At 35.6% G+C, this 24,787-nt stretch overlaps 1 protein-coding gene across 3 annotated transcripts in view; it reads left to right on the forward strand.

The window, feature by feature from the left end:
• Nucleotides 1-17,147: 17,147 nt before the first annotated feature.
• ZNF385B (zinc finger protein 385B) overlaps nucleotides 17,148-24,787 on the forward strand; it is a 520,340-nt gene continuing 512,700 nt past the window's right edge. The window contains exon 1 of one of the 3 annotated variants that reach the window (XM_074302977.1): nucleotides 17,148-17,418. The gene's annotated coding sequence lies outside the window, so the exon portion shown is untranslated. The remainder of the gene's footprint in view (nucleotides 17,419-24,787) is intronic. The other 2 variants (XM_074302975.1, XM_074302976.1) reach the window with 2 other exon arrangements.

Genomic DNA, 24,787 nt, shown 5'->3' on the forward strand with positions numbered 1-24,787 from the left:
ATGTTTGAAAATGAAGAGAAATACAGACTAGCAGAGTCAAAGGATGGCTAGGTGAAGTGAAATATAAAGGAAAGTGATTGGATCCCAGGATACTAAGGAACTGTGAGAATGAAGTATTAGAAAATTCTTCCATATAGATACTAAAATTGATATTGATGATGGCATAGGATTGAATAAATAGAGAAAAATAAATCTAGGGACTAAAGTCACTGAAGAAAGCAAAAGAGGTTTTTAGGAAGTTAACAAAGATGATGAGGGTATAATTCAGAGGGAAGAACTAACACTTATTGGTGGAAATTTCAGAGAGGTTGACATAAAGAAAAACTTAGCAGAAAAACTTCCCTCAAAATGGAACACAGACTGGAAATGTTTTATCTTTTACTGATGTTATCCAGAACTCTTGATCATCTTCTAGTTTGCCGATGTCTTTATAAGATGGTGCTCAATAAACACACTATTATAAGACTATCACTAATGCACAGTAAAGTAGAAGTCAAGTAAGCACATATTTATTAAATATCTATTATGTGCTACTTTGTGCTCTATTATGAGCTACATTGTACTTAGAACTGATACCTCTCTTGCATTGGATAAAATGCTCTTTTAATGATTTTTTTTTGATAGCCACATCACACTATTGACTTTTTATATTGAAAATCAGAAAGTACAGATCATAAATATGATCTACAAATCATATAAAAACCCACAAATCAGGAACTAAAGATTAAATTGAATTTGAATAGGTCAACTATTCAAATTTAAAACTTAGTGGGAAATCTATACAATTAGAATGAGAATAAAGGAAAAAAGGGTATTAAATTCAGATTTTTAAAAAATTGTCAAATAGTTGTGACTTAACACACCAGGGAGTTTGAGGAATTATGTTTATGAAATGGTTTCACCCACATGCTACAATGTAACACAGAGAAGATTTTTGTGATCTCAAAGGATATGTCAGGGCAACAAAATCTTTGAAGGCTTCAAAGCATGCATCTAGTGATAAACTGTATAAGTGGCCTGTTAGGCTATTTGTGTAAGCACTGTCAAAAGTCAGAGAGCCTGTCAAGGGTCTTGGAAAACTCTGGAAAAAACGTGTTAAGTTAAAGATGAATTGGAAATCTCTATCAGTATAGGTAGAGAATTTCTGTCTTCTGAAGTCCCTATACCAAGGAAATCACAGACCTGACACACTCCCCCTTCTTATTTCCTCCCCCGAAAAAGATTATATGTCTACTGGCCTTTTTTCTTTTCTTTTCTTTTCCTTCTTTATTTCCTTCCTTTTATTTTCTTTCTTATCTCTTTTTTCCTTCTTTTTCTTTCTTCCTTTCTTTTGTTTATCTGTCTTCCTTTCCTTCCTTCCTTCCTTTTCTTTCCTTTTTTTTCTTTCATTATTTCTTTTGCCTTCTTTCTTTTTCTTCTTTCTTTATCTGCTCCTTTCTTTCCTTTTCTTCCTTTCTTCCTTTTGTTTGTTTTTCTTCCCTTATGTCTTTCTTTGTTTACCTTGAGATTGGGTCTCCCTATCTTGGCTATGGCACAAAGCACTGGGCTTAGAATCAGGAAGATTCTTCTTGAGTTCAAATCTGATCTCAGTTACTGTATGTTCCCAAGAAAGTCAATTAACACTGTTTGCCTCAGTTCCTCATCTATAAAATGAGTTGAAGAAGGAAATTGCAAAGTACTCCAGCATCTCTGCTAAGAAAACTCAAAATGAAATTATAAAGTGTCTGAAACAACTAAACAATAAAAATCTTGTCCAAGCTGGAAATATAGAGGCTACTCATGGACCCAATCACACAGCTAATCAACACAGAAATTTCACCTGCTCCATTTTTGACCTGGACTAATTTGATTCTCCTTGGGCATCCCAGGCATGTTCCTTAGAGAATCACTATATTGTTTTTATGAGGATACCCAATCAGCTTTGTGTTATGTTAGCTTAAAACTCCTAAACTCCTAAGTAATCAACCAGCTTCAGCCTCCTCGTATCAGGGATGTTGAACTCCAGAGGTCTAGTTTAGCTTTAGTTTGGAGAAGCAAATCATCAAACTATCAGGGAAAGAGAAGGGTAGGAAAGAGAAGGGCAAGGGAAAAGGGGAAAAAATGGAAGAAGAAAGGGGGGGATGAGAAGGGAAAAGCCTCTATAACTGTTGAGTTAGAGAGGGGTTATAATTTGCTTCTGTGGATGAATATTCACATCACTGAAATCAAGATCTATGAGGTTCTGAAGTTAACTATATGAAATAAACCAAAGTTTTGAGAGATTATTGTTTCGACAGGATTGCAAAAAAAATTAGAAACAAACCACAACAGCAAATTCAGTTCAAAGGAGCTAAGTATAAAAATGATTAATTTCAGAACAAGGAATTAAAGAAAGGAATGTGTACTAACCAGGATAATCACCTTGCAATCTAATCAGGAAAAGGATTTAAGGATAAAATCAATGAATTTGTCTTTTCAGAAAGCTATCAAGTAGGATAAATGAGGACTAGGTTAGGTTTCAATAAGATAGAACACATAAGAAAAGAGGGACAGTTATTTCAGCAAAGCATTGGCATCTGTGAAGGATACCATTACTGGTTTTGATCATCTCTGGACATAAAGGACATACTTTGGAGAGGGTGTTCAATGTAGGACAACACAGATGCATTTGGGTTTTGAGTATATATATATATATATATATATATATATACACACATATATATATGTGAATATGTGTATGTATGTGTGTGTTTGGGTTTTAATTAGGAAAGGTTATGGGAATCATATGTAGTCTCATTGAGAAGGAAAAGAAAAGTTATGTAATTTCTGTTATTTATGACTAAAGTCATATGATAGTGTCCTTATATAAGAAGGAAACTATTTATATACCTTAGTAAACAAAAAAATATAAAACAAAAGGTTTGTGAGAGTTTTAAAATTAAAAGAAGGAAGATGAAAGGTAATTCAAATCCAAATTTTAAAAATTATTCTTGAAGTCAAGCAGACAATTTATTTTCAAAGAGTACTTATGATTCACATTAAAAAAAAAAGAATAAAGCCTTACCAAGGGGAAAGTCAAAGAATAGCAGAGGTCCTAAAGCAAGCCAGAGACTTAACAATGAGTTTTATTTTTCTTTTTTCCCCAAAGACAATATCTATCCACATTTGAAAAAGCAATGTCTTTTAATGGAAACAAACAAACAAAAATCTTCTCCTTAATAATTAATCTTAAAAATCACAGGATGTTAGAAATGGAAGGGACATCCTTAAAGATAACCTCATAAACTCCTATTTGACAATGGCAGATCTTTAGAACATGGCTTACTCCCATGTGTGAACAGTGTTTTGCAATATCAATGTATTATATAAACATGAATTTTTAAATTTATACAACCAAGATAATGGTAAAATCTAACACAAATATGCAAGTATCACAAAATAATTTCTCTACATAGATTATCTAATTTTCAGCAAACATCCCTAAAATATCTATTTCAGGACTCTCAAAATATCAAGATATTCACTTTGAAATCTCTGAAACATTAAACTATTACCTTAAACTCATTCCATGTTGATTTTGTAGTAATAAATATCTTAGTCAAATTTTGTCTCTCTGAATAAATCCTATTGGTTAGCATCAAAGCCTAGGTATGTCTCCCTAGAATTTTCCTAACATTAAAAAAAAGAGAGAATAAAGAAAAACTAAAAAATTTTAGGGGACAGACATGTATTTCACAAAATATAAGAATATACGCAATATGAAGAAATATAATTTCTGTTTGGTTTGTTTTCATGTAAAAAATGAAAATAGTTACATATATTTTTTCTTTGGGAGAGATTGTCATGAGGTTAAATGGCTAAACAACTTTTGGATTTAAAGTCATGGGTATAAAAAGAAAACATAAGTAGAAATAGACGTCTAAATTTTATAGGGTTGGTGGAGAATGATGCTTGTATGGCCTGATGTCATTTCTAAGCAAATAGGAACAAATCAAAACTGCAAATTCAGTTCAAAGAATCTAAGTATAAAAGCAATTCATTTCAGAACAAGAAATTAAAGAAATATATGCTAACCAGGATAATCACCTTGCAATCTAATCAAGAAAAGAATTTGAGGATATCTCATAGACAGTATCTCAGAATCATAGAATATCAGAATTAGAATGCCTTTAGAGGCTCTTTAGTCCAACCTATAGGAAATATGAATTCCCCCCTCTATAATATACCCATCAAGTAATCATACAGCTTTTGATTAATTCTAGTGGTTAGGAAGCCACTTTACCTTCAAGCAACCTATTCTATTTCTGGCTCATTATATTTGTTAAAAGTATGGGAATGGGTCTATAAGAGCTATGGAGTGCCAGAATGTGTTGGAGGCCCCTTGGAAACCAAGAACTCCAGAAATATGTGGCTTAATGATGAAAAAGCCTGGAACTTCTTTGAGATCAATTAATTAATAAACATTTATTGAGTCTACTGTGTACCAGACACTGTCCTATGTGCTAAGGGTACAAAAAGAGTTTCTGCCCACAAGGACCTTACAATCTAATAGGGGAGACAATTTGCAAATAAATATATGTAAAGCAAGCATATGCAGGATAAATAGGAAGCAATTATTAGAGGAAAGTTAATTGGAGAAGAATTCTAGTAAGATTTCATTTGAGATTTAAAGGAAGCCACTAGGTAGAGATATGGGAAAAACAAACAAACAAACAAACAAAAACCATCCAGGCATGGGGGACAGTTAGAGAAAGTGCCTAGAGTCAAGAAATGGAGTATTTTGTTTATGGAATAGCAAAGAAATCAGGATGACTGGATGAAAAGTAAGAGGGAGCCAGGTTATGAAGGGGTTTGAATGTCAAACAACATTTTGCATTTGGTCTGAAGGCAATAAGGAAGCACTGGAGTTTATTAGTACTGAGATGATATTATTTGACTCGTACTTTAGGAAAATCACTTTAGTGGAGAAGTAAAGGCTGGGATCCAGTAAGGAGAGATTTGAAAAAGGTAGAACCTCCAGTAGACTATTACAAAAAATCTAAGTATGAAGTAATGAAAGCCTGCACCTTAATAATAGTGGCAGTATCAGAAGAAAGAAGTATCAAGAAAGAAGCATCATATTAGAAAAACTTTATAAAGGTTAAATTGATGGGCCTTGGCAAGAGTTTAGAATTGGGGAAGTGAAAGATAGTAAGGAATCCAGGATGACTCCTACATTGTAAGACTGATTGACTGGGAGAATGATGTTGCCTTCTACAGTAAAAAGGTAACAGGGAGCAATGTTAAAGGGGAAAGAATGAGCTTTCTTTTAAATACATTGAGTCTTTTACATGTACTTCTAGATATTTGAAAAAACATTTAAAGACTTGAGATTGAAGGTCAATGAAGATTTTGGGCAGGATAGGTTACTTTTAAGTAATCAGTACAAAGATAGTAATTAAATCCAAGGTAATGAAGCAATTTCCCTCCCCCCTTCCCCCCCCCCCTCATTAGCCATTGGACAAGAAGAATTAGAATTAGTAGACATTCCTCTTCCTTCTGTTCTCCAGATGACATCATGTGACTCTGAAACTTCCCATGAGGGAGGACTCATATTTTTTCCTTATTTGCCTAAGAAGCAAGACATTAGTTCCCACATAGCAGCTAGACCAGAAGCTAGCTGGGTAACCTTAAGTCTGGGCTTCTGGTGGCTGCTTCCTCTTTGGGCTTCTTTGGCTCATCATAGGTAACTGAAGTGAAGGTTTGGAAGCATCCTTATGAGACTGAGTGTTAGGATTACTAAGTGAGAACTGAGGTTGTCTGGACAGTTACAAGGTGAGAACTCAGGTTGACTTGATGGAAGGAGCAGGCTCATTGGCTGAGGTGGTTCTTCCCAGAAGCCCTTGCATTATCCCACGCCCATTCTCTGGGAGAATAAAAGAGAGGACTCCCAGAGATAAAAAGAAGACTCTGAATTGCATCAGGCTTGACGGGGCTCTCTGCAGGAAGGGAAGTCACTTCTTTGGACAAGAGTTAACAGCAACTGCCTGGAGACAATGGTTCATTACAGGAAGAAGAATCTGTCGGAGAGATTTGAGTAGAAGACACAGCAGATCTCTTCCCAGAGAGCGATCCAGCAGCTTCTAGAGACAACAGCTCACTACAATTGGCGTCCACACGTGGGGCAAGGACTTTTGCTTATCCTGACAAGAGGAGCTAGACCAGACCTTTGCAATTTGGCGCCCAAACAGGGACAGACACAGTCCTGATTCCAGTGGAAAAGCTTCCAATCTAGATCTCAGTCTCTCTGACCCAGAACCGTGAGTAACGAGGAAACTTTGTTAAAGATTAAGTGGGCGTGCTAATAGATAAACAAGGAACTTAACTTGTTAAGGGCTAAACGAGGAATCTCTTATAGCTGAAATGGGGCAGATGTTAGCTATATTCAATCCCTGGACTTCAGCCGACTCATCCCCAGCCCCAGAAGCAACCTCAGCTCCACCCCCATTCAGGAGTGGTACTATAGAGAGTATAATCAACATAATTGAGGAGCAGAGTTTACTTGTAACCTGGGTACAGATTGCTAAACTCTTGGCTGCATTAAGACGCACATCTCCTTGGTTCTTAGAGGAAGAAAAGATAGATGTAGATAAATGGAAGCTAGTGGGATATGAAATGAAAGAATTTCAAGCAAAAAATGGGCCTCGTTCAATTTCTGTAGAAGTATTTTATATCTACAACATAGTTCAATTAGCCTTAAACTATCAAGCAAGTTGTAGGAGAAGGAAAAGTTCTAAAAATGAACAGAGGAGGAAGTGTGAGGAAAAAAGGAAAGATCAAGATCTTTCCCTAGAGCAAGAGGATTTAAATGAGGAATTATGGTATGATTCTCTTGAAGAAGCTTCAACCCTGCCTAGAGAACAGATTATTGACAGGCCCACATCAACCCCACCTTCAGAGATGGAGGAAGAAAGAGGGGAAGAGGCAGAAACACAAACAGAATTGCCTGTGAAGAAGCCTAAGCCTATGACAAGATTAGAAAAAGCATTGGTTAAAGCTAAGAGAGAAGGACAGGATATAAGTGATTTTATACATGCATATCCTGTGATTGAAAATACTGACTCTGTAGGTAAAAAAAGGAGAAGATATGCACCTTTAGATTTGAATAAAATTAAGGATTTGAAAAAAGGTTGTACCCTTTATGGGGCTACATCATCTTATGTCAAAATGTTACTAGATGGTTTGTCTTATGAAGTCCTAACCCCGAATGATTGGAAATCCATAGCAAGGACATGTCTGGAACCTGGAGAAAATTTATTATGGCTTGCAGAATTTCATGAATTATGTAAAATTCAAGTCAGATGCAATTTGGAAATAGGAGTTAACACACAATTCACTTTTGAGCACTTAGCTGGTGAAGGTCAGTATGGAGAGAATTCGGAACAGATTAATTATACCATGACAATATATGAACAAATTGCTAAGGCTGCAATAAAAGCTTGGGGTGTCCTTCCTGGACAGAAAGATCGTGGAGAGGCTTTCACTAAAATACAGCAAGGTCCCAATGAACCTTTTGCAGATTTTGTGGGACGTTTGCAAACTGCTGTCAAAAGAACTATTGGAGAAAATTCAGCTACAGAAATAATGACCAGACATCTGGCTAAGGAAAATGCCAATGAGATTTGCAAAAGAATTATATGGGGATTAGACAAAGATGCTCCTTTAGAGGAGATCATAAGACGTTGTGCTACAGTGGGAACAAATGCTTTTTACACCCGGACAATGATGAATGTGGAAAGACAGGGTCCCTCCTGGCAAGGGACTTCTAGAGAAACTCGGCGATGTTTTCAATGTGGAAAAATTGGACATCTAAGAGCTCAGTGTAGGTATGGAGATACAGTGAGAAGACAGGGTGAGAGAAGACCTAAAACCTCATGTCCAAAATGCAACAGAGGACTCCATTGGGCATCAGAGTGTAAACTAATTCAGGGAAATAGGATGAGGGGCCCAGATCCAGGGCCCCAGGCAAAAAAGGCTTGGGGCATGATGGCAGCTGATGTTACACCTAAAGAGCCTTTAGAAGGTCAGGACTCTGATTTGATCAACCAGCAGAAAAGTAATCACATGGTAGAAAGGGACTACCTGATAAGTGAGCCAAAAGGCAATCAGATTGCAAAAATGGATTACACTTGGGGAGAATACAGGCCTTTTAAACCAACAGGGATGTGTCCAGTGCAAACAATTCCAATGTAATTGCCAAATGATGAGAAGATATTTAGAAAGTGGTAAATAGAAGGTAATTAGATAGGTTAACTGCCTGGGAGAGAGGGTTTGCTTGTATTTCTTCAGCAGGAGAAGGAATCAGATGGGTGCCAACGAGTCATATTCGCCTTGTCCATCAGAGAGAGACAGAAAAAGAGAAAGATCTCAAAATAAAGGAGAAGATCTAAGAAACATCTGACACTGAAAGAGCATGGATAATAAGAAGACTGTTAAAGAACTTTAAAAACCAGCAGGAATCATTGGACTTCCTCACACAAGATGAGACTAATGGACAATGGACTTATGGACATTTATAAATTTTCAATTTATGATTATGTTATATACTTCTAGCATGTGTTACGTTACTATGTTACTATGTACTTATGTAATTTATGTAATTATCTGTAATACTTCCCATATTGATGGATTTATGTTTCAAGGTCATTTATGTAATTATCTGTAATACTTCCCATACTGATGGATTTATGTTTCAAGGTCATGACTGTCCTATGTTCTAAATCAAAAGAAAGGGGGAGATGTTAGGATTACTAAGTGAGAACTGAGGTTGTCTGGACAGTGACAAGGTGAGAATTCAGGTTTTCTGGACAATTACAAGGTGAGAACTCAGGTTGACTTGATAGAGGGGGCAAGCTCATTGGCTGGGGTGGTTCTTCCCAGAAGCCCTTGCATTATCCCATGCCCATTCTCTGGGAGGATAAAAGAGAGAGCATTGGGCTCAGAGAGCAGATCGGCCTGGAGAAGGATAAGAGCTGGAGGAGATTCAGAGCCAGGAACCAAGAAGAGAAGACTCTGAATTGCATCAGGCTTGACGGGGCTCTCTGCAGGAAGGGAAGTCACTTCTTTGGACAAGAGTTAACAGCAACTGCCTGGAGACAACGGTTCGTTACAGGAAGAAGAATCTGTCGGAGAGATTTGAGTAGAAGACACAGCAGATCTCTTCCCAGAGAGTGATCCGGCAGCTTCTAGAGATGACAGCTCGTTACAACTGAGAGGTTGGGACATCCTGAAAATCTTTAAGTGAACTATATATATTATAGAGAGTTTTAATAATATTGAGCTAGAATAGATTTTGCTATTCAAATTCAATTTACTCTTTACTGTCTGATTTATGCAATTTTAGTTAACTCAATATGAGTCAGTGTGTCAAATAGCTGTCAAAAAAGCTAGTTCAATTTTATTTCATGTTAAAGGAAGTGTTTTGTCCAGAACTGAAGGGGTTCCTTGTCTATATCCACTGCCATGGTCTTGGAAGAAAAGATAGCCAAAATCGTCAATTGTGCTCAATTCTTAACTTGTTTTTTTCAGAAAATATAGAAGTAGGAGAAAACTGTTTAGGTAAAATAAAAAGTCACACTTAAGCCTACAATCAAATTCACTGTTCCCTTTGGTCTCCTACCTACTGATTCCAGCTTCTATAATCTCCTGGTCTACCATTTTTGATGAGTTATATACATTGTGCCTGTAAAGTCACCCTACTCCATGCTATAATTTGGGTCTTCCTTAAGGTGAGCATTGAAATGATTCTTTCTTCCTAGCTTAATGTGTGGCTCACATCTACAACCAGGTGAGATCATAAAGAATATGATGTATAATTCACAGGAAGCTTCAATCTGATCTAATCATACTGCCTGTAATACCTTTTTTCTTATACCTTTTGTTTTGGCAGAGGTTGCCTCTTAAATAGCTTGCTTTCAACAGGTGGGATGTAATGAGGTGCTGCTAAATACAATATTGATACTATCAGTGTATAATTACATGGACTTCTAATCCCAGCATTAACTTGACCTATCATTCCATCAATGATTCCATTCATATAAATTTGTATAACAACCAAATTTAATAGGTAAAATTTAGTCTTGCTGAAGGAAGTCAATAATTAAATCAAAGACTAGATATTTCCTCCAATATTCAGAGAAATATAGGAATAAAACTTACACTAAGTTTTAATGTTAAAATTCATTATTCTCTACCTTGAGTGGAATGAGTTGAATTCAAATAAAATTATTATGAATAATTTTGAATAATTATAATTTCTATATCTAACTGAGATTTTTAGTTAATAAATGGGGGGAGGGAGTTGCTAAGATGATTAATCCAATTATTTGGAATTTATGTTTTGGTGGTTGTTTTTTTTTAATGGGATACTTAACAAAATTTAATTAGGCTTATTTCCCCAATCCATATACATTGTAGCAGGTTATGTGCTCAGAGAATGAATGGTTACATCTAGTCTCTCAGAGTGTTGGGGAAGTAGGCCTCTTCTAATGCCATTGGTTCAAACTCCCATTTCAGTATATTTCCCCTTTTATCAATCTCCTGGCTGGGGGAACATTAAAAAAAAAACCTTTAAGAAATCTTTGAAATTAAAAAAAATCAGTTTTTTCCTATAGCCTCGTAAACAAAACAATTTACCATTTCACATAAATATCTTGTCAGAATTTTTCCTTATTATGATTTTCATAAGTAGGCAAGAAAATGGCATGAACATTCATTTCTTTAGTACTAATCCAATAGAAATCATCACCTATCTTAAAAGAGTGAAGAATTGATTATTTATAAATGCTCTCCCTTCTGTTTACCTTTCATTTATTCTGTATGTACCTTGGATGTACTTATTTATATGTTTTATATATAGATATGGTGGTTCTCCCATTTTAATGTTATGTCCTACAGAGTGGGATATTTTTAGCTTTTCCTTTATATCTTTAGCACTTAGCATAATGCCTGGAACATAGTGATCACTTAATAAATGCTTGTTGATTGATTGGTTGATTGATAGTCTGTTTCCCTGGCAAAGCAGATGGGGGAAAAAGTATTACAATTTAATAAACTTGTGAAGAGCAAATACCTGCCTACTTCTCCTTTCTGGGGCCCATGTAATCAAGTACCTATACATGATATCCTTTTAATCTTGTCAGAGTGAACCATACATTTTTTGGGATATCTACACTAGCTAAGAATAACATCCAAGGAGCACAGCAGCAATAATTCTTCACATTTATAGTGCTTTAGGGTTTTGCAAAGCAATTTCTCCATAAGTCTTAATACTGTAAGTATTAATCTTCTTTTAATAATGAGGAAAGTGGGTTTCATTGAGATTGAGTAACTTGCCTAAGGTAGAGTGGCTAGTAGGTGTCAAAGATAGGAATCAAACAAGTCTTCTTTCTCTAAATCCAATGTTCTTTATCCTATACCATGCTGCCTCACCTTTGCCTTTATTCATGCAAAGAATAAAGTAGGCTCTATCTTAGATTTCATTTTAGTGAGATATATTAAGGCTATAAAACTTCAAATACACTTTCTTTATCCAGTTCAGGAAAAAGGTCTGTGTGCACATAAAAGCTGCCCCACTGCCCTTCCACAGCATTCTTACCACTGACTTCCAGGAGGAAATGCAATTTTTGCTAGTATAGAAAAATTCTACTCTGATTTACAGTGCATCAATTAAGTAAATTCTGTGAGATTATCCAATCTTTGCTTTTATTCATCACTTCAATAATATCTATACATTGTTCTGGAATGATGAGTGAACATATAGAGAATCCACCTGCACAAGTCAATTGTTACATTTACATATAGGGCATATGGGATTATAGAGTGGTTTCTGAATCATTGATGGCTTTTAGAGAGCTATCTTCCTTGGAAACTAAATTCTATCTCCCAACACTACTTTTCTTTGCTTCTGAGGACCAGTGGAAGAAGAAAGGAGAGGTGGCATTATCATTCTAAACCTTCTCCTTTAGGGAGAAGTACTTTCCTTTAAAATATTACATCTCCCCACCTTTTATTTAACAAGATCACTTAGAAAATATTGAGATTGTGAACTTCTGCCACCCTCAAGTCACTTTTAAAATCCCATTTTCTACTTGAAGTCTTTCCTGATTAAGTGAAAGGTGATAATTTCTCTGTGACTTGAACTTGACTTAAAATGCAACTATCTATCAAAAGTCCCTCTTCATCCTCCATCATGTAAAATGGAACCTTTGTTCAATTGTTATAAGTAATTTAGGTAGCCAATGATGTTGTTTTTTTTTAAGTTAGCAAACTTATTTTATTTGTAAAATTGTCTGTATATTTTGTTTTAGGGTATATGTTTGTGGAAGCCAAAAATCCTTTTGCTATGTATAACATACTTAAGTTTCAATTTTGTACTCATAAAGTAAGTAGACTATGACCAAAATACTTTATATTTGCATATATATAAACTGATTTACAGTTTTTAAAGTCCTTTAAGGCATATAATTTTATTTGATCTTCACAACAAGCTTGTTAGGTACATAAATCAGTTAGCTGATATAGTGGATAGAGCACTGGGCCTGGAGTCAGACGAGTTAAAATGTAATCTAAAATACTTATCAATTCTGGGATTCTACAAAGTCACTTAAATTCATTTGCTTCAGTTTCTTCAATTGTAAATAGTTGTTATAAAGATCAAATTAGATATTTGTAAAGGACTTAGCACAGCATCTGGTACTTAGCAAGTACTTAATTAATACTAATTTCCTCCATTCCTTGGTAACCACAAAACACTTTAGACTTGATATCATCTTCCCTCAAATTTCGTGTAACCCTTTCTTTTGTAATTCTCTAATGCAATAGATATAATAGATATTACTTAATATAAATATTACCTAAATGTTGTGCCTTCCTTAGAGCCCATCACAGTGCTTTGCACACACCAGGCACTTATTAAGTATTTGTTATATCACTATCATCATTATATAGATGAAGAAATTGAAGTTCAGAAAGTCAGGTAACTTGGCCAGGGTTAGCCAGCTACTATATGGCAAAGTCAAGATCAGAAGCTTTCTATCCTCAGCAAGAAGATGAAGAGTTCTAAGACTAGGTCATGGAATAGTTAGCAAGATTTGGATTCCAAAGATCTGGTCATTAATGGTTTAGTGTCACCTTGAAGGTAAATTACTAGTGCAATGTACCAGAAAAGTGTCCTTGGCACTGTGCTGTTTATTTAACATTTTTATCAATGAAGTCCATCAACAAATTGAGTATATCCTCTGAAGTGAACTTATGGAAGAACACTAACAAAAGCAATAAGCATGGAAGCATTTGTAGTATGAGAAGCCACTGAAATAAATGAAATCAGAGTCCCATTTGAGTTATCATTCAAATAAATAAATGGGATAATTATCAATTTTTTATACAATACAGAGGTAAAAGTGATAACTTACATGTTAAATGACATATTTTATATTCAAAAGATTTCAACAGGCAATTGAACATTGATCTACATCTAATATTAAATCTAGTGGGAATAAATATGAGCTATATCATAGTATCAATTCAGTTCTGGTGGCTGAATTTAAGAAATGACAATGACAAACTGGAGAACAACCAAAACACCAAGATATTGAAGGACCTTTAAATTATATTATATAACAATCCATTAAAAGAACGAAGACATCTAGCCTGAAGAAGAGAATTCTTAGTGTTGATAATTATCTTAAGTATTAAGAAGTCTGTCATATGGAAAAAGGATTAGATTTCTGCTTGCCCCCAGAAGATTTCAGAATTCTGAATTATAGGCATATGTTTCAGAATGGCAGACTCTGGTTAGATAGAAAGAAAAACTTCCTAGCAATCAGAGCTATTCTAAAGTGGAATGCACTATTTTGAGAGATAGTGGATCACCCCTCCCTAAAGCTCTTGAGCAAAGGCAGGAAACTCACTTGTTGAAAGTGTTGTAGAAGAAGGGATTCTCACTGAAATAGATTGCCTGAGAGATTCCTATTTTCTAATTCCTAGTCCAATGTTTTTTTCCATTTTACCACAGGAACACAAATGATTTAGCATAGTGATTAACTCACTTTTTCTGTCGTTTTCCCTATTTCTGAGAGAAATGTACTTGCTCTTCTCTGGGTTGGCTACCCCTCCATTCCTGCCAAGGTGGTAGCTTTCCTTGCAATAATTCTAATATCTTATCCTAAGCTCCCTGGGTTGAATTCCATTTTCTTGTTACTCGGAAATTGCTTCACCTCCTCAGGAGCTATAGGGCTGCTTTAAAAAAGAATTTTCCTGTGGGGTTATGAGAAGTAAGGTGATAAAATTCCCACACTAGTTATCTATAGGAAAACCACAGACTTAAAGTAGTCCAAGTCACCCATATGAACAAGTTGTAGCTGAAATATTTAGGAGTTGAATTCTTTTCTTTCTTTCTTTCTTTCTTTCTTTCTTTCTTTCTTTCTTTCTTTCTTTCTTTCTTTCTTTCTTTCTTTCTTTCTTTCTTTCTTTCTTTCTTTCTTTCTTTCTTTCTTTCTTTCTTTCTTTCTTTCTTTCTTTCTTTCTTTCTTTTTCTCTCTTTCTTCTTTCCTTCTTTCTCTCTTTCTCTCTTTCTTTCTTTCTCTTTCTTTCTTTCTTTCTCTCTCTTTTCTTTCTTTCTTTTTTTTTTAAATGATACTTCTAAGTACCAGGAGACACAACTGTCAATTCTTGTGTAAAACAAGTTAGGGCTGACTGAAAATGAACAAGGAGGAGTAATGAATGTGTGTTGCAGTTTGCAGGGGGTTTTAAAAAAATACATAAACTGCTACATTGTGCACACTTTGGAGAACACACCACAAGGGTGTTCCATTAGTTTTCAAAGGTTAATTATTTGCTTCCAAGTTCAATCCAAAGTTTTGATTTTTATCTTTAAATTCATTCCTCTACCTCCCACTCCCTTTATTTTTATTTTTATTTTTTATTTGGACCTTAGATACTTAGAGAATTCAACATAACAATTAAGCTCAACCATAGGGGAACTCCTAGTAAATTGCAATTTCAAGGTTCTGGAAACCCTACATTTTCCTTATGGATTGATTTTTACTTCTGGAATTTCTTCTTACCCTAGTTTAACAGAAGCCCACCTTGCTGACCTTCAGGGACTGATGAAAGATTTGCTTTCCACCTAAGCTTTCTAAATCTTATGGTTATTATTAAGATGGGGAGAGGGGTACCAAGATTCAAATTTTACTTCAGAATTCTATCCTCTGGGGCCAAGAAGAAGGGTAATCCATTTCCCATAAGACAATCAACAAAAGTCTTTTTTTCTCCAGGATAGATTTCGTCAGTTCTTTCAATGGATTCTTGTGTGATATGATCTCAAGGTCCTTCATTATTTGATGTTTGTGGTTGTTCTCCAGTTTGTCATTGCCCTTTCTTAAATTCGGCCCCCAAAACGGAACTGATATTCCAGACATAGCTCATATTCATTCTTACTAGATTTAATTTTATTAGATTTAGATCAGTGCTCTATTGCCTATTGAAATCTTTTGAATACAATAAAATAGGCAATGTATATATGTATACGTACATATATGTATGTATATGTATACACCCATTATACATAATATATAAACATTTGTAAATATGTGTGTATACATACACAAAAGAGTTATGTAGAGATGATGTGGATTGTGGACATACAGGGGACAATTAGCACATTATTTCCCATGCCACCAGTCTCAAGTGTACTCAAGTGTCCAGTAGTCCTAAAGTCCAGGACAGCTAATTAATCCAAACTGATGTTCTGAACTTCTTTTGGATTTTTTTTCCTTAAAACTTTCCCACTTCAGTCCACTCTGGAGAGAAATGTTGGCTGAAAGAATGGACTTCAGTTGGACTCCAAGATATTTATATAGGACAGGCTGTGCCAAGACATTACCAGCTGCTATGTTAATTATTAATGAGGCAGTTAATGTCAATCATCTGAGTGGAGAACCAAAAGGGCTGTTTTATTATAAATCACCTGGTTAGAGGCCCATGTCCTGGAGCACAGTGCTGTCATTTACAACACTTGGACTTCTCCCTAAAGCTGCAATGTCAGAGATCTGAGATACTACTCTAGCTAAAGCTCCTCCTTTCCAATTCGCCACACCTTTGCAGTTTCTAAATTATTTAAAGAAAATTGTCATCACCAAGATAAGTTGCGGCAAGCTGCAAGATCCAAAAACTTTTTTAAAAGACTAATAAATAAGCAGTGCCTGGGACAAATTAAGGAGGTCCTTCTCTTTCTAAATATACACCCCAACAATGTTTCAGGATTAAAGTCTATCACTTTGGAAGCAATGCTGTGGGGGGCCTTTGGCATTGCAGACATTCTTAGATATACCAAAGAGTTGTCGATGATAGGCAGGGCAGTGATCTCTGAATTGAATAAAAAGGAGGAAAAAGAAATGCTGAATGGATTGGTTCCAAAAAGAGGCTTTTCACTTTTACTTGAGTAATATTTAAAGCATCCACCCCATTGTTTGTATTTGGACAAACTCCACTTGGTGTTACCTTTGTGCGATTTAGCAAGCAAATTTTCAGTGACTTGAGCACAAGGAAAATCTGTCCAAAGTGCTGTCTTCTACAGAATGAGTTTCCTCTCTCTCTCTCCGGCTTTGGAAGAAGGCACTCCCTCTGTCGATGCAGGATTCTGCAGTGTGTCAAAGATCCCCTGAAATGTTTCCTCAGCGAGTATGTGTGTTTCTTTGCATTTGGCGAACCCCTTGTGTGCAAATTATTAACTAGCTCTCTTATGGGATTTACGCATGCAAATGCATATCTTACGAAGAGTCCCTTCTTGCCCTTCTCTTCATTCCTCTTATCCAGACCCCCTTTTTGGGGAGGCTACTTCCAAGCGTGACGATTTAGGGAATATTACACTGGAACACTTTGAACCCCAGCCCCAGAGCCAGGCTCACGAACAGAGGGAGCCCCACGAGTGGGAGTGCTTGCACACACATACACACACACACACACACACACACACGCACACGCTACGCAGGACAGGGCGGCACACACCCCTCACCTGGGGTTTGGGGAAAGTGGGATGTGGGGGCGGAGTGGCTTGGGGCAGGGCGGCGCGCAGGCGCTCAGCTGGCAGGACGGTTGCTGGACGCTTCAGTCCTGCACTAGGGAGAAGAGTTGAATAGTTCCCGGGGATCAGTTCATAGAAGCTTCTGTCTGGTCTTCAGCTACTTCGCCCCGACCGCGGCTGCAGTGGCGGCGGCGGCGGCGGGAGCAGAAGCATCAGCAGCTATCGTTCTCTGTTAAAGAGCGTCTGCGCGTTGACACCAACCTTAAGCCTTGCTGGTCTCCCCAGCAGCAGCAGCAGCAGGAGCAACAGCTTCTCCCCCGCCCCGCGCACAAGCTGGAGGAGCCCGCGCCCGACGCTTCGGCTGTAGGTGCTGCAAGGTAAGGGAGGTAGTTCCCATCCCTGCATGCATCTCTGCCCGTGTACCTCAGAGATGGGAATGTTCCTGCAAATGCTGCAAGTCCGCTCCTTCCTCTTCTCCCCTCCCACCATGTGCCCTCCTGGAACTAAAAAGGACGACTGAGAGGATCTCTCGTCCTCAAAGAGTTTGCATTTTGTCCCCCTACCCCTAAACCCTAAGCCCCTCACCCTACCTCTAACTCCCTCGTGACTCTAGTGGGAATCTATTTCCCACTTGTAGAGAGATGATCCTAGACAGAAGCTGCTGGTTGGAGCTGCAGAGGCTTCGCTGGGAGCTCAATGTCACGGAGCAGGAAAGTAGATAGAAGAGAGAAGAGGGCCGGCAGATCGCCAAGAGTAGGGGGGTTTCCCAGTTTTGCAACGAAGCGAGGGGAGACTGCGTTAGAAGTGGAAGAGAGAGGGACGGGGGAGAGGGCAAGTAAGAGCGACCCATCTGTTACCCGCCTCCTCCCTCCCCCAGCTGAGGAAAACGCCAGTTGAAGTTATCGGTCTGAATTTATATGGTGTCCAAAACGGGATAGCAGTGGGGAGTTTTTCATAGAAGGGATGCTGTTAGGGATGAGAGAGAAAGTGCGAGCCTTTCGTTTCGAATTTCCAGCGAGCTTGGATCCCAGCTCAAACTGGAGGTGGTGGGTGGAGATAGAAGGAAGACTCGGTGACGTGAGGTGGCATGAGGCAGAGGGGAGAAGGTCCCCAAAGTTTATCCTTGTTTCCAGCGCTGAAATGTACTAAACCCACTGTAGAGATAGCAGGGTGAAGGTGGCAGAGCAGGGTGGGAGGATGCTGTGGGTTTGCGGAAGGGTTGTTGGGGGGGGGAGAAGAGGGGGGAGTGCCATCTGTTTCACCACTGTCAGATGCGGGGGCCATCAGAGGGGGAAATAGAACTGGCAAGACATTTCTTTCCCAAAGTGCATCTCCCTAGCATCCCCCAGATCTTGATGTAACACATTTTTAATACTTATCTGGATGGGATGTTCCTGGAATGGAGGCGTCAGGGGATGTGGTGGGCACAGAATGAAAAAATTCAAATTGCAGGGTAATGACTAACAAGGATGCGCACCTCTACAATTGTAAAATAAAATCAGTTTGTTAGCTCTCAAAAGTTGCTGGGGAGGAGAGGAGAGAAAGGGCTCCCTTTTCTTGGATATATTTTGTGGTTTGGTTTTCTGTTTTGTCCTTGACCACTTATTGGTCATGTATTACACCAATACACCTACAAATTTCGTGGAAGTATAGAAAAAAGATGGGATAAATGAGGAAACCCAAAACACCGCTATTTATTTGCTAGTGGCCTCTAATCTAAAATATTAGCAACTGCATATTCCATGGTGCTATAACAAATACGCTTATTGAATTTGTGTTCTTTTTGCTATTTCAGTATGCTTTATTTTTCTATGTCCTTAAGAGTTCTGAATTTTAAATTATCTTTTTCCTTCAATACTTTCAAATCAGGTTTGCCATTCAAAATGCCCTCACTTTTCCTAGTTTTTTTTTAAATGTGTACCATATATGATAGCAGTACCTTTATGTATCATATAAGCCTGTTTATTTAAATACAAAAATAACAGGTTTATTCCAAATAGCTCATTGTCTTTTGCAATCCATAAAATTTGCATGGCACATTTTTGTCCTCTGAGCTTTTTAAGGTATGAGCTGTTATTTGCTTAGAGTAGCTAGCTATTTTGCATTTCTACTAATAGGCCTCTTCATTCCTTTATGGCTAAAAAAGCCTTTTGGAAAGATGAAATATATCTTTCCTAACAAAAGACCATATCTATCTTAAGAATCCATCTTGATGATCTAATTATATCACAAAGCCATAAATAGTTTGCAGTGTAACCCCTCTTCCATGCTATATTTAATTTGTGAGGCATTTCATTTCCAATGCATAATAAAGGTAAGGTTCAACCTTGAGAATCTTCATGGATTTCATGTAAGTTTAATATACATGCTACTTAGTGGACTTAAGGAAAGTAATACGTAGAAATGATAAAATTAAAAATATAGAGAGAGTGAAGAAGCCATGACTTGAATCTATCCTAATTGAAAAAAAATTGGGGGAGAAAAATAAGTCTTATCTCTCCAACCAGAAAAGAAAGTGTCAGGAGTGCTTCCTGCTAAAACATGACTGTCTACTGGGACCAAAACTGCTGATGGAGCATAACTTTTCTTGAAGATATAACTAGTAAAGGAAGATCCAAGTGCTTCAGAACATCTCATCACTATCCATCACCAGTTATTGACATTACTGAGAGGAATTTTACATACATTATTTGCCATTATTTAGAGCAGGATTAGAGAACATTTAGGAAGAAAATGCCAAGAAAATCCAACAACAATTACTTACAATAGTTAAAGATAAAAGGTGAGGAACATGGGTGGTATATAGTGATTGAAACAGGTCCAAATGAATTCCTAAAAGAACCTTGAGTTGAGAGCAATGTTAGCCACTTAGTTGTCATCAGGGGACTGTTTATTTATTTTATTTAATTTTTTAAAAAGAGTGATTAACTTCCAACAGGATTAAGTGTAGATTTTGTAAAAACAAACAAAATAAAAAATGTTTATTGATTTAAGGAAGCAAATAATATTTTGCAGTTTCTCTTCTAATTCACTTGGTGCTTTGTCTTTCTAATCTTCAGATAAAGTCATAGTGAATAGCAATGTTGGATTTTCTCTTATTTTCCCCTTTTTTTTCTCCTTCACTTGTTTCTTATAATCTTCTTTCTCTGTTTTACTGTTTTGCCACTTTCAGGGTGGCATGATGTTCCTTATCATGTTTCTTTGTTTAGTCTCTTTTACTTTCCAATTTTGTTTCCTTTTAGATTTTTAGTCTCCCTTTGCTCCTATGTTTGCTGCCTTTTGTACTGCTGTACCTCTTTCCTACTCTCTTTTTTTATTCCTTAGAAGTCCATCAGCACATTTTTGTTGTTTTGCCTCTCAGGTAGAATGTTGTTCTTACCAACATGGAGGGGTTAAACAGGGGGAAGCCAATAGGAATGGCAAAGTCACAGCGACAGTAAATAACCCTTTCAGGTTTGAGGGTTTCTTACAGTTGAATCTTCCTTGCCTGGCATTTATTTTATAACTGATGTTTGCAGTACTGCTGGGGGTTTTTTGTTTTTGTTTTTGTTTTTGTTTTGTTTTGTTTTGTTTTTAATTTAAATTTTGAAAGGTAGAACAAGGAGAAGGTTTTGGTTGATTTTTTGCCTTTATTTTTGTCTCCTTTTATTTGTCATCTTTCTTGCTTTATAGTTTCCATTAAAACATTTTTCTCTTGTAAATTATATTATCTTGTTATTGTTCCCTACCTCCATTTTCTGTTCTCTTTATTTCCCTTTTTAATTTAAAATAATTGAACCTTTTTGGTCTTGGTTTTTCCTTTTTTCTTACTGCTTTTTACTCACATAATTCCTTTTTATATTAGTCCATTTCTATACCATCGCCACCAACAACCCCCCAAAAAAGAAAAAAAAATGACATTCATTGTGCTCTTCCTTTCTATTTACATTTTTAAAAAATATTTTTCCACTTCCAAATTCAAGAAGAGTTATATTAACTCATCAAATCTAAATAGGACTGGGGCTTTAAAGAATGCTTATTAAGTATCTGGCAAATAGATTTGGTAGCTGAATAAAGGAAGGTAATAGTTGAGTAGCAGATATGCATATTATATTTAAAAGATATGAGTATTTTGGGGTATTTGTATTTTTCTGAAGTTATGATTGATTTTGCAACAGAATTTATTTTGTTTGTATTAAAGTGGTAAGATATTTTAGAGGGAAGACTATAGACTGGAAATTTTGAAATTGACTATAGCTTAGTATTCTTGGGAATTCCACTTAACTCTTTGAGTCTCAATTTCCTGGTGTATAAAATAATGGGGTTTGGGTAGTCTCTAATGTTTCTTCTCTGATGGTAAGTGTATGTGGATGATGACTTTGTTGATACATTGTTGGTACAAGAGGGATAGGGAGGGATAGGGAAAGAAGCAAGGATGACTTTCATTGTTTAGATTTTCTTGATAATATGCCATCTTCTATTATGAATGCTTCATATTAAGACTCTAATGTTGATTGTATTTCTCTATTTCAAATTTTATTTTGATGATAAACTCTTCATGATAAGACAGTACTTAAAGCCTCTGACAGGCTCTCATCTAACTCATTTCAAATAAATCAGTTATAACAGGCTTTAAGTAGAGATACACTACCATGAAAGCCTTTGTCTAGCTTCAAGAAGTTCAGATATTTATAATTGTTTTGAAAAGAGATTTATGTATTTTTTAGAACTCAGCAAAAGCAAAAAATGTAGATGATTGCTTACATATGTATAAAAACTAATCACCCTTTTGTTTTTGATCTACTTGATACTATCCAAACACTATGTCCCCCAAACCAGCATAAATAGATTAAAGTATATATGATGTGATATCTTTTTAAAATAATCTAACTTTTATGCTTCTTCTGTGGGAATACATTTTAGCTTGTTAATGTAGATAATCTTATCATCAAGAAATAAAAATAATTGACATTCATGAGTTTTAGGAGAACAATTTTGTTTAGGGAATGAATATGAAATGAAATTTCAAAGCATTTACATTTTTGAGTTTATGAGAAAAAATAGTACCTTTGTCATTTTTTAACAGGGAGTTGTAATAATCTTATTATGCCTAAAACAATCTACATTTTGGAACTGAAACACAACAAAGGTTGAACGGATGGTAAGAGTACCTTGTTATCTGAAAGAATATATCTCGAATAATAACTCCCAAAATATACCAGGCCTAAATTTGTGGGGGTCTTACTCAATTTCAAGCATAGATGCACGATTATTAATATTTAAAAAGTAACTTGATGAAGGACTTTTTATCTCTGCCTGATAATTTGAAAATATATTCTGTTTTTATATTATTTTTCTCTTTCAAAATAGAAATGGATCCACAATATAACCATGAATTAAATATTTCTGTAATCTTGACTGTTTAAACAAAACATCATTTCCATTAAATTTTCTCAAATACTCTAACACATGTCCTTTAAATTTATTTTTCTAGTCTGTTGATATAGCGTATGTGCTTAACATTACAACTGAAGAGTGTCAGTGAAATGGGAGAAAAATTTTTTTTTGACACGATCAATTGAACAAATAATTAAGTTCATACTTTTTTTTTAGCCCAAATATATTATTTATCATTAAAAACATGCAAAATTTTACAGAAAGCTGTGACTTTCTTTATATATTAGTTGAAGTTGGCACTGTATTTTACAGGGTGGATATTTCAAATATTTATAAAAACATATTAATTGCCACTGTAGAGGAAAATTATTTTGGCAAGATTATATTTGTACTCTCATCTATTATAAGATGGACTTTTACTTTGTATCATAAAAGTTCTTTTGGCTTCTTCTTGTTCATTTTTCATTCTCTTTTTAAAAAAACCTACTTAATAGTATTTTAATTTTTACAATTTCATGTAAAGATAATTTCCAACATTCATCTTTGTAAGATTTTTGAACTCAAGTTCTTCTCCCTTCTATTCTTTCCTCCCCCATCTCCAAGACAGCAAGCAATCTGATATAGGTTTATACAGGTATAATCATGTTAAAAGAATTTTCCACATTAGCCATTTTGTGAAAGAAGACTCAGTATAAAAGGGAAAAACCTGGAGAAAGTTCCAAAAACAAATCTGTATTCAGATTCCATAGTTCTTTCTTGGTATATAGTGAGCATTTTCCATCACAAGTTCCTTGGAATTATTTTTGATCATTTCATTGCTGAGAAAATTTAAATCTACTATAGTTAATCATCATACAGTTTTGTTGCTATTTTTAGTGTTCTCCTGATTCTGCTCATTTCATCCAACATCAGTTCATAAAAATCTTTCCAGGTTTTTCTGAAATCGGTCTGCTCATCTGTTCTTATAACACAATAGTATTCTCACATTCATATACAACTTGTTCAGCCATTCCCTAATTTATGGGCGTCCCTTCAATTTCCAATTCTTTGCCATCACACACAAAAAAAACTACTATAAATATTTTTGTATGTGTGAGTCCTTTTTTAATGATCTCTTTGGGATACAGACTTAATAGTGCTATTACTGGATCAAAAGGTATAATAGTTCCATATAGTCCTTTGGGTGTAGTTTCAAATTGCACTCCAAAATAGTTGGGTCATTTTGCAACTCCACCAATAATGCATTCTCCAACATTTATCATTTTCCTTTTCTGTCAAATTAGCCAATCTGATAGGTGTGAGGTGGTACTTCAGAGTTGTTTCACTTTGTCTTTCTCTAATCAATGATAATCACTGATTTAGAGTCTTTTTTCATATGACTTCAGATGATTTTTAGATAGCTTTGATTTCTTTATTTGAAAACTGCCTGGAAAATGATTTGTATTCTTATAAATTTGATTCAGTTCTCTATGTATTTTAGAAATGAGATATTTATCAGAAACACTGGCTTTAAAAATTGTTTTACAGCTTTCTACTTTTCTCTAATTTTGATTGCATTGTTTTTGTATGTTCAAAAACTTTCAATTTAATGTAATCCAAATTATCCATTTTGCATTTCATAATGTTCTTTATCCCTTATTTGGTCATAAATTCTTTCCTTCTTCAGAGATCTGACAAATAAACTATTCCTTTGTCCCTTAATTTGCTTATGGTATCATCATTTATGTGTAAATCATGTACCCATTTCGATCTTATCTTAGGAGAGGGTATGAGGTATTGATTTATGCCATGCTATTTCTCAGTTTTCTTAATATGTTTTTTTGGGTCAAATATTGAGTTCTTATCCCAGAAGCTAGAGTATTTGGGTTTATCAAATCATAGTTCACTATAAATCATTTACTGCTATATCTTGTGTACCTGACCTATTCCACTAATCCACCACTTTTTTTTTTTTTTTTAGCCAGTGCCAACTAGTTTTTATAATTACCACTTTTATAACAGTTTTAGGTCTGATACAGTTAGGCCATCTACTTTTGCCTTTTCTTTTCATTAATTCTTTTAATATTCTTAATGTTTTGCCTTTCATTCTGAAAAAGGAACAATGACATCACCTTGTTATATGAAAAAAATAGAGAAGTATGATTGGCATTGTAAAGTTGAATCACAAGGATTTTTAGATCTGGAAGAACTCCAATTTTATCTAGTCTAATCTCTTTAACATGGTAATTAGGAAAAGTTAGAGATAGAAAAATTATATCAAAATGTTTGAGATTTGGTTTAGGAATTAAGATTAATTTTGTTTTCAAGAACAAAGATTGCTATTTGTATCAGAATTTAACTCTTAGAGATGTGTGAAATATCAGAAGATCT

The sequence above is a fragment of the Sminthopsis crassicaudata genome, chromosome 3, assembly GCF_048593235.1.
Source record: "Sminthopsis crassicaudata isolate SCR6 chromosome 3, ASM4859323v1, whole genome shotgun sequence".
NCBI lineage: Eukaryota > Metazoa > Chordata > Mammalia > Dasyuromorphia > Dasyuridae > Sminthopsis > Sminthopsis crassicaudata.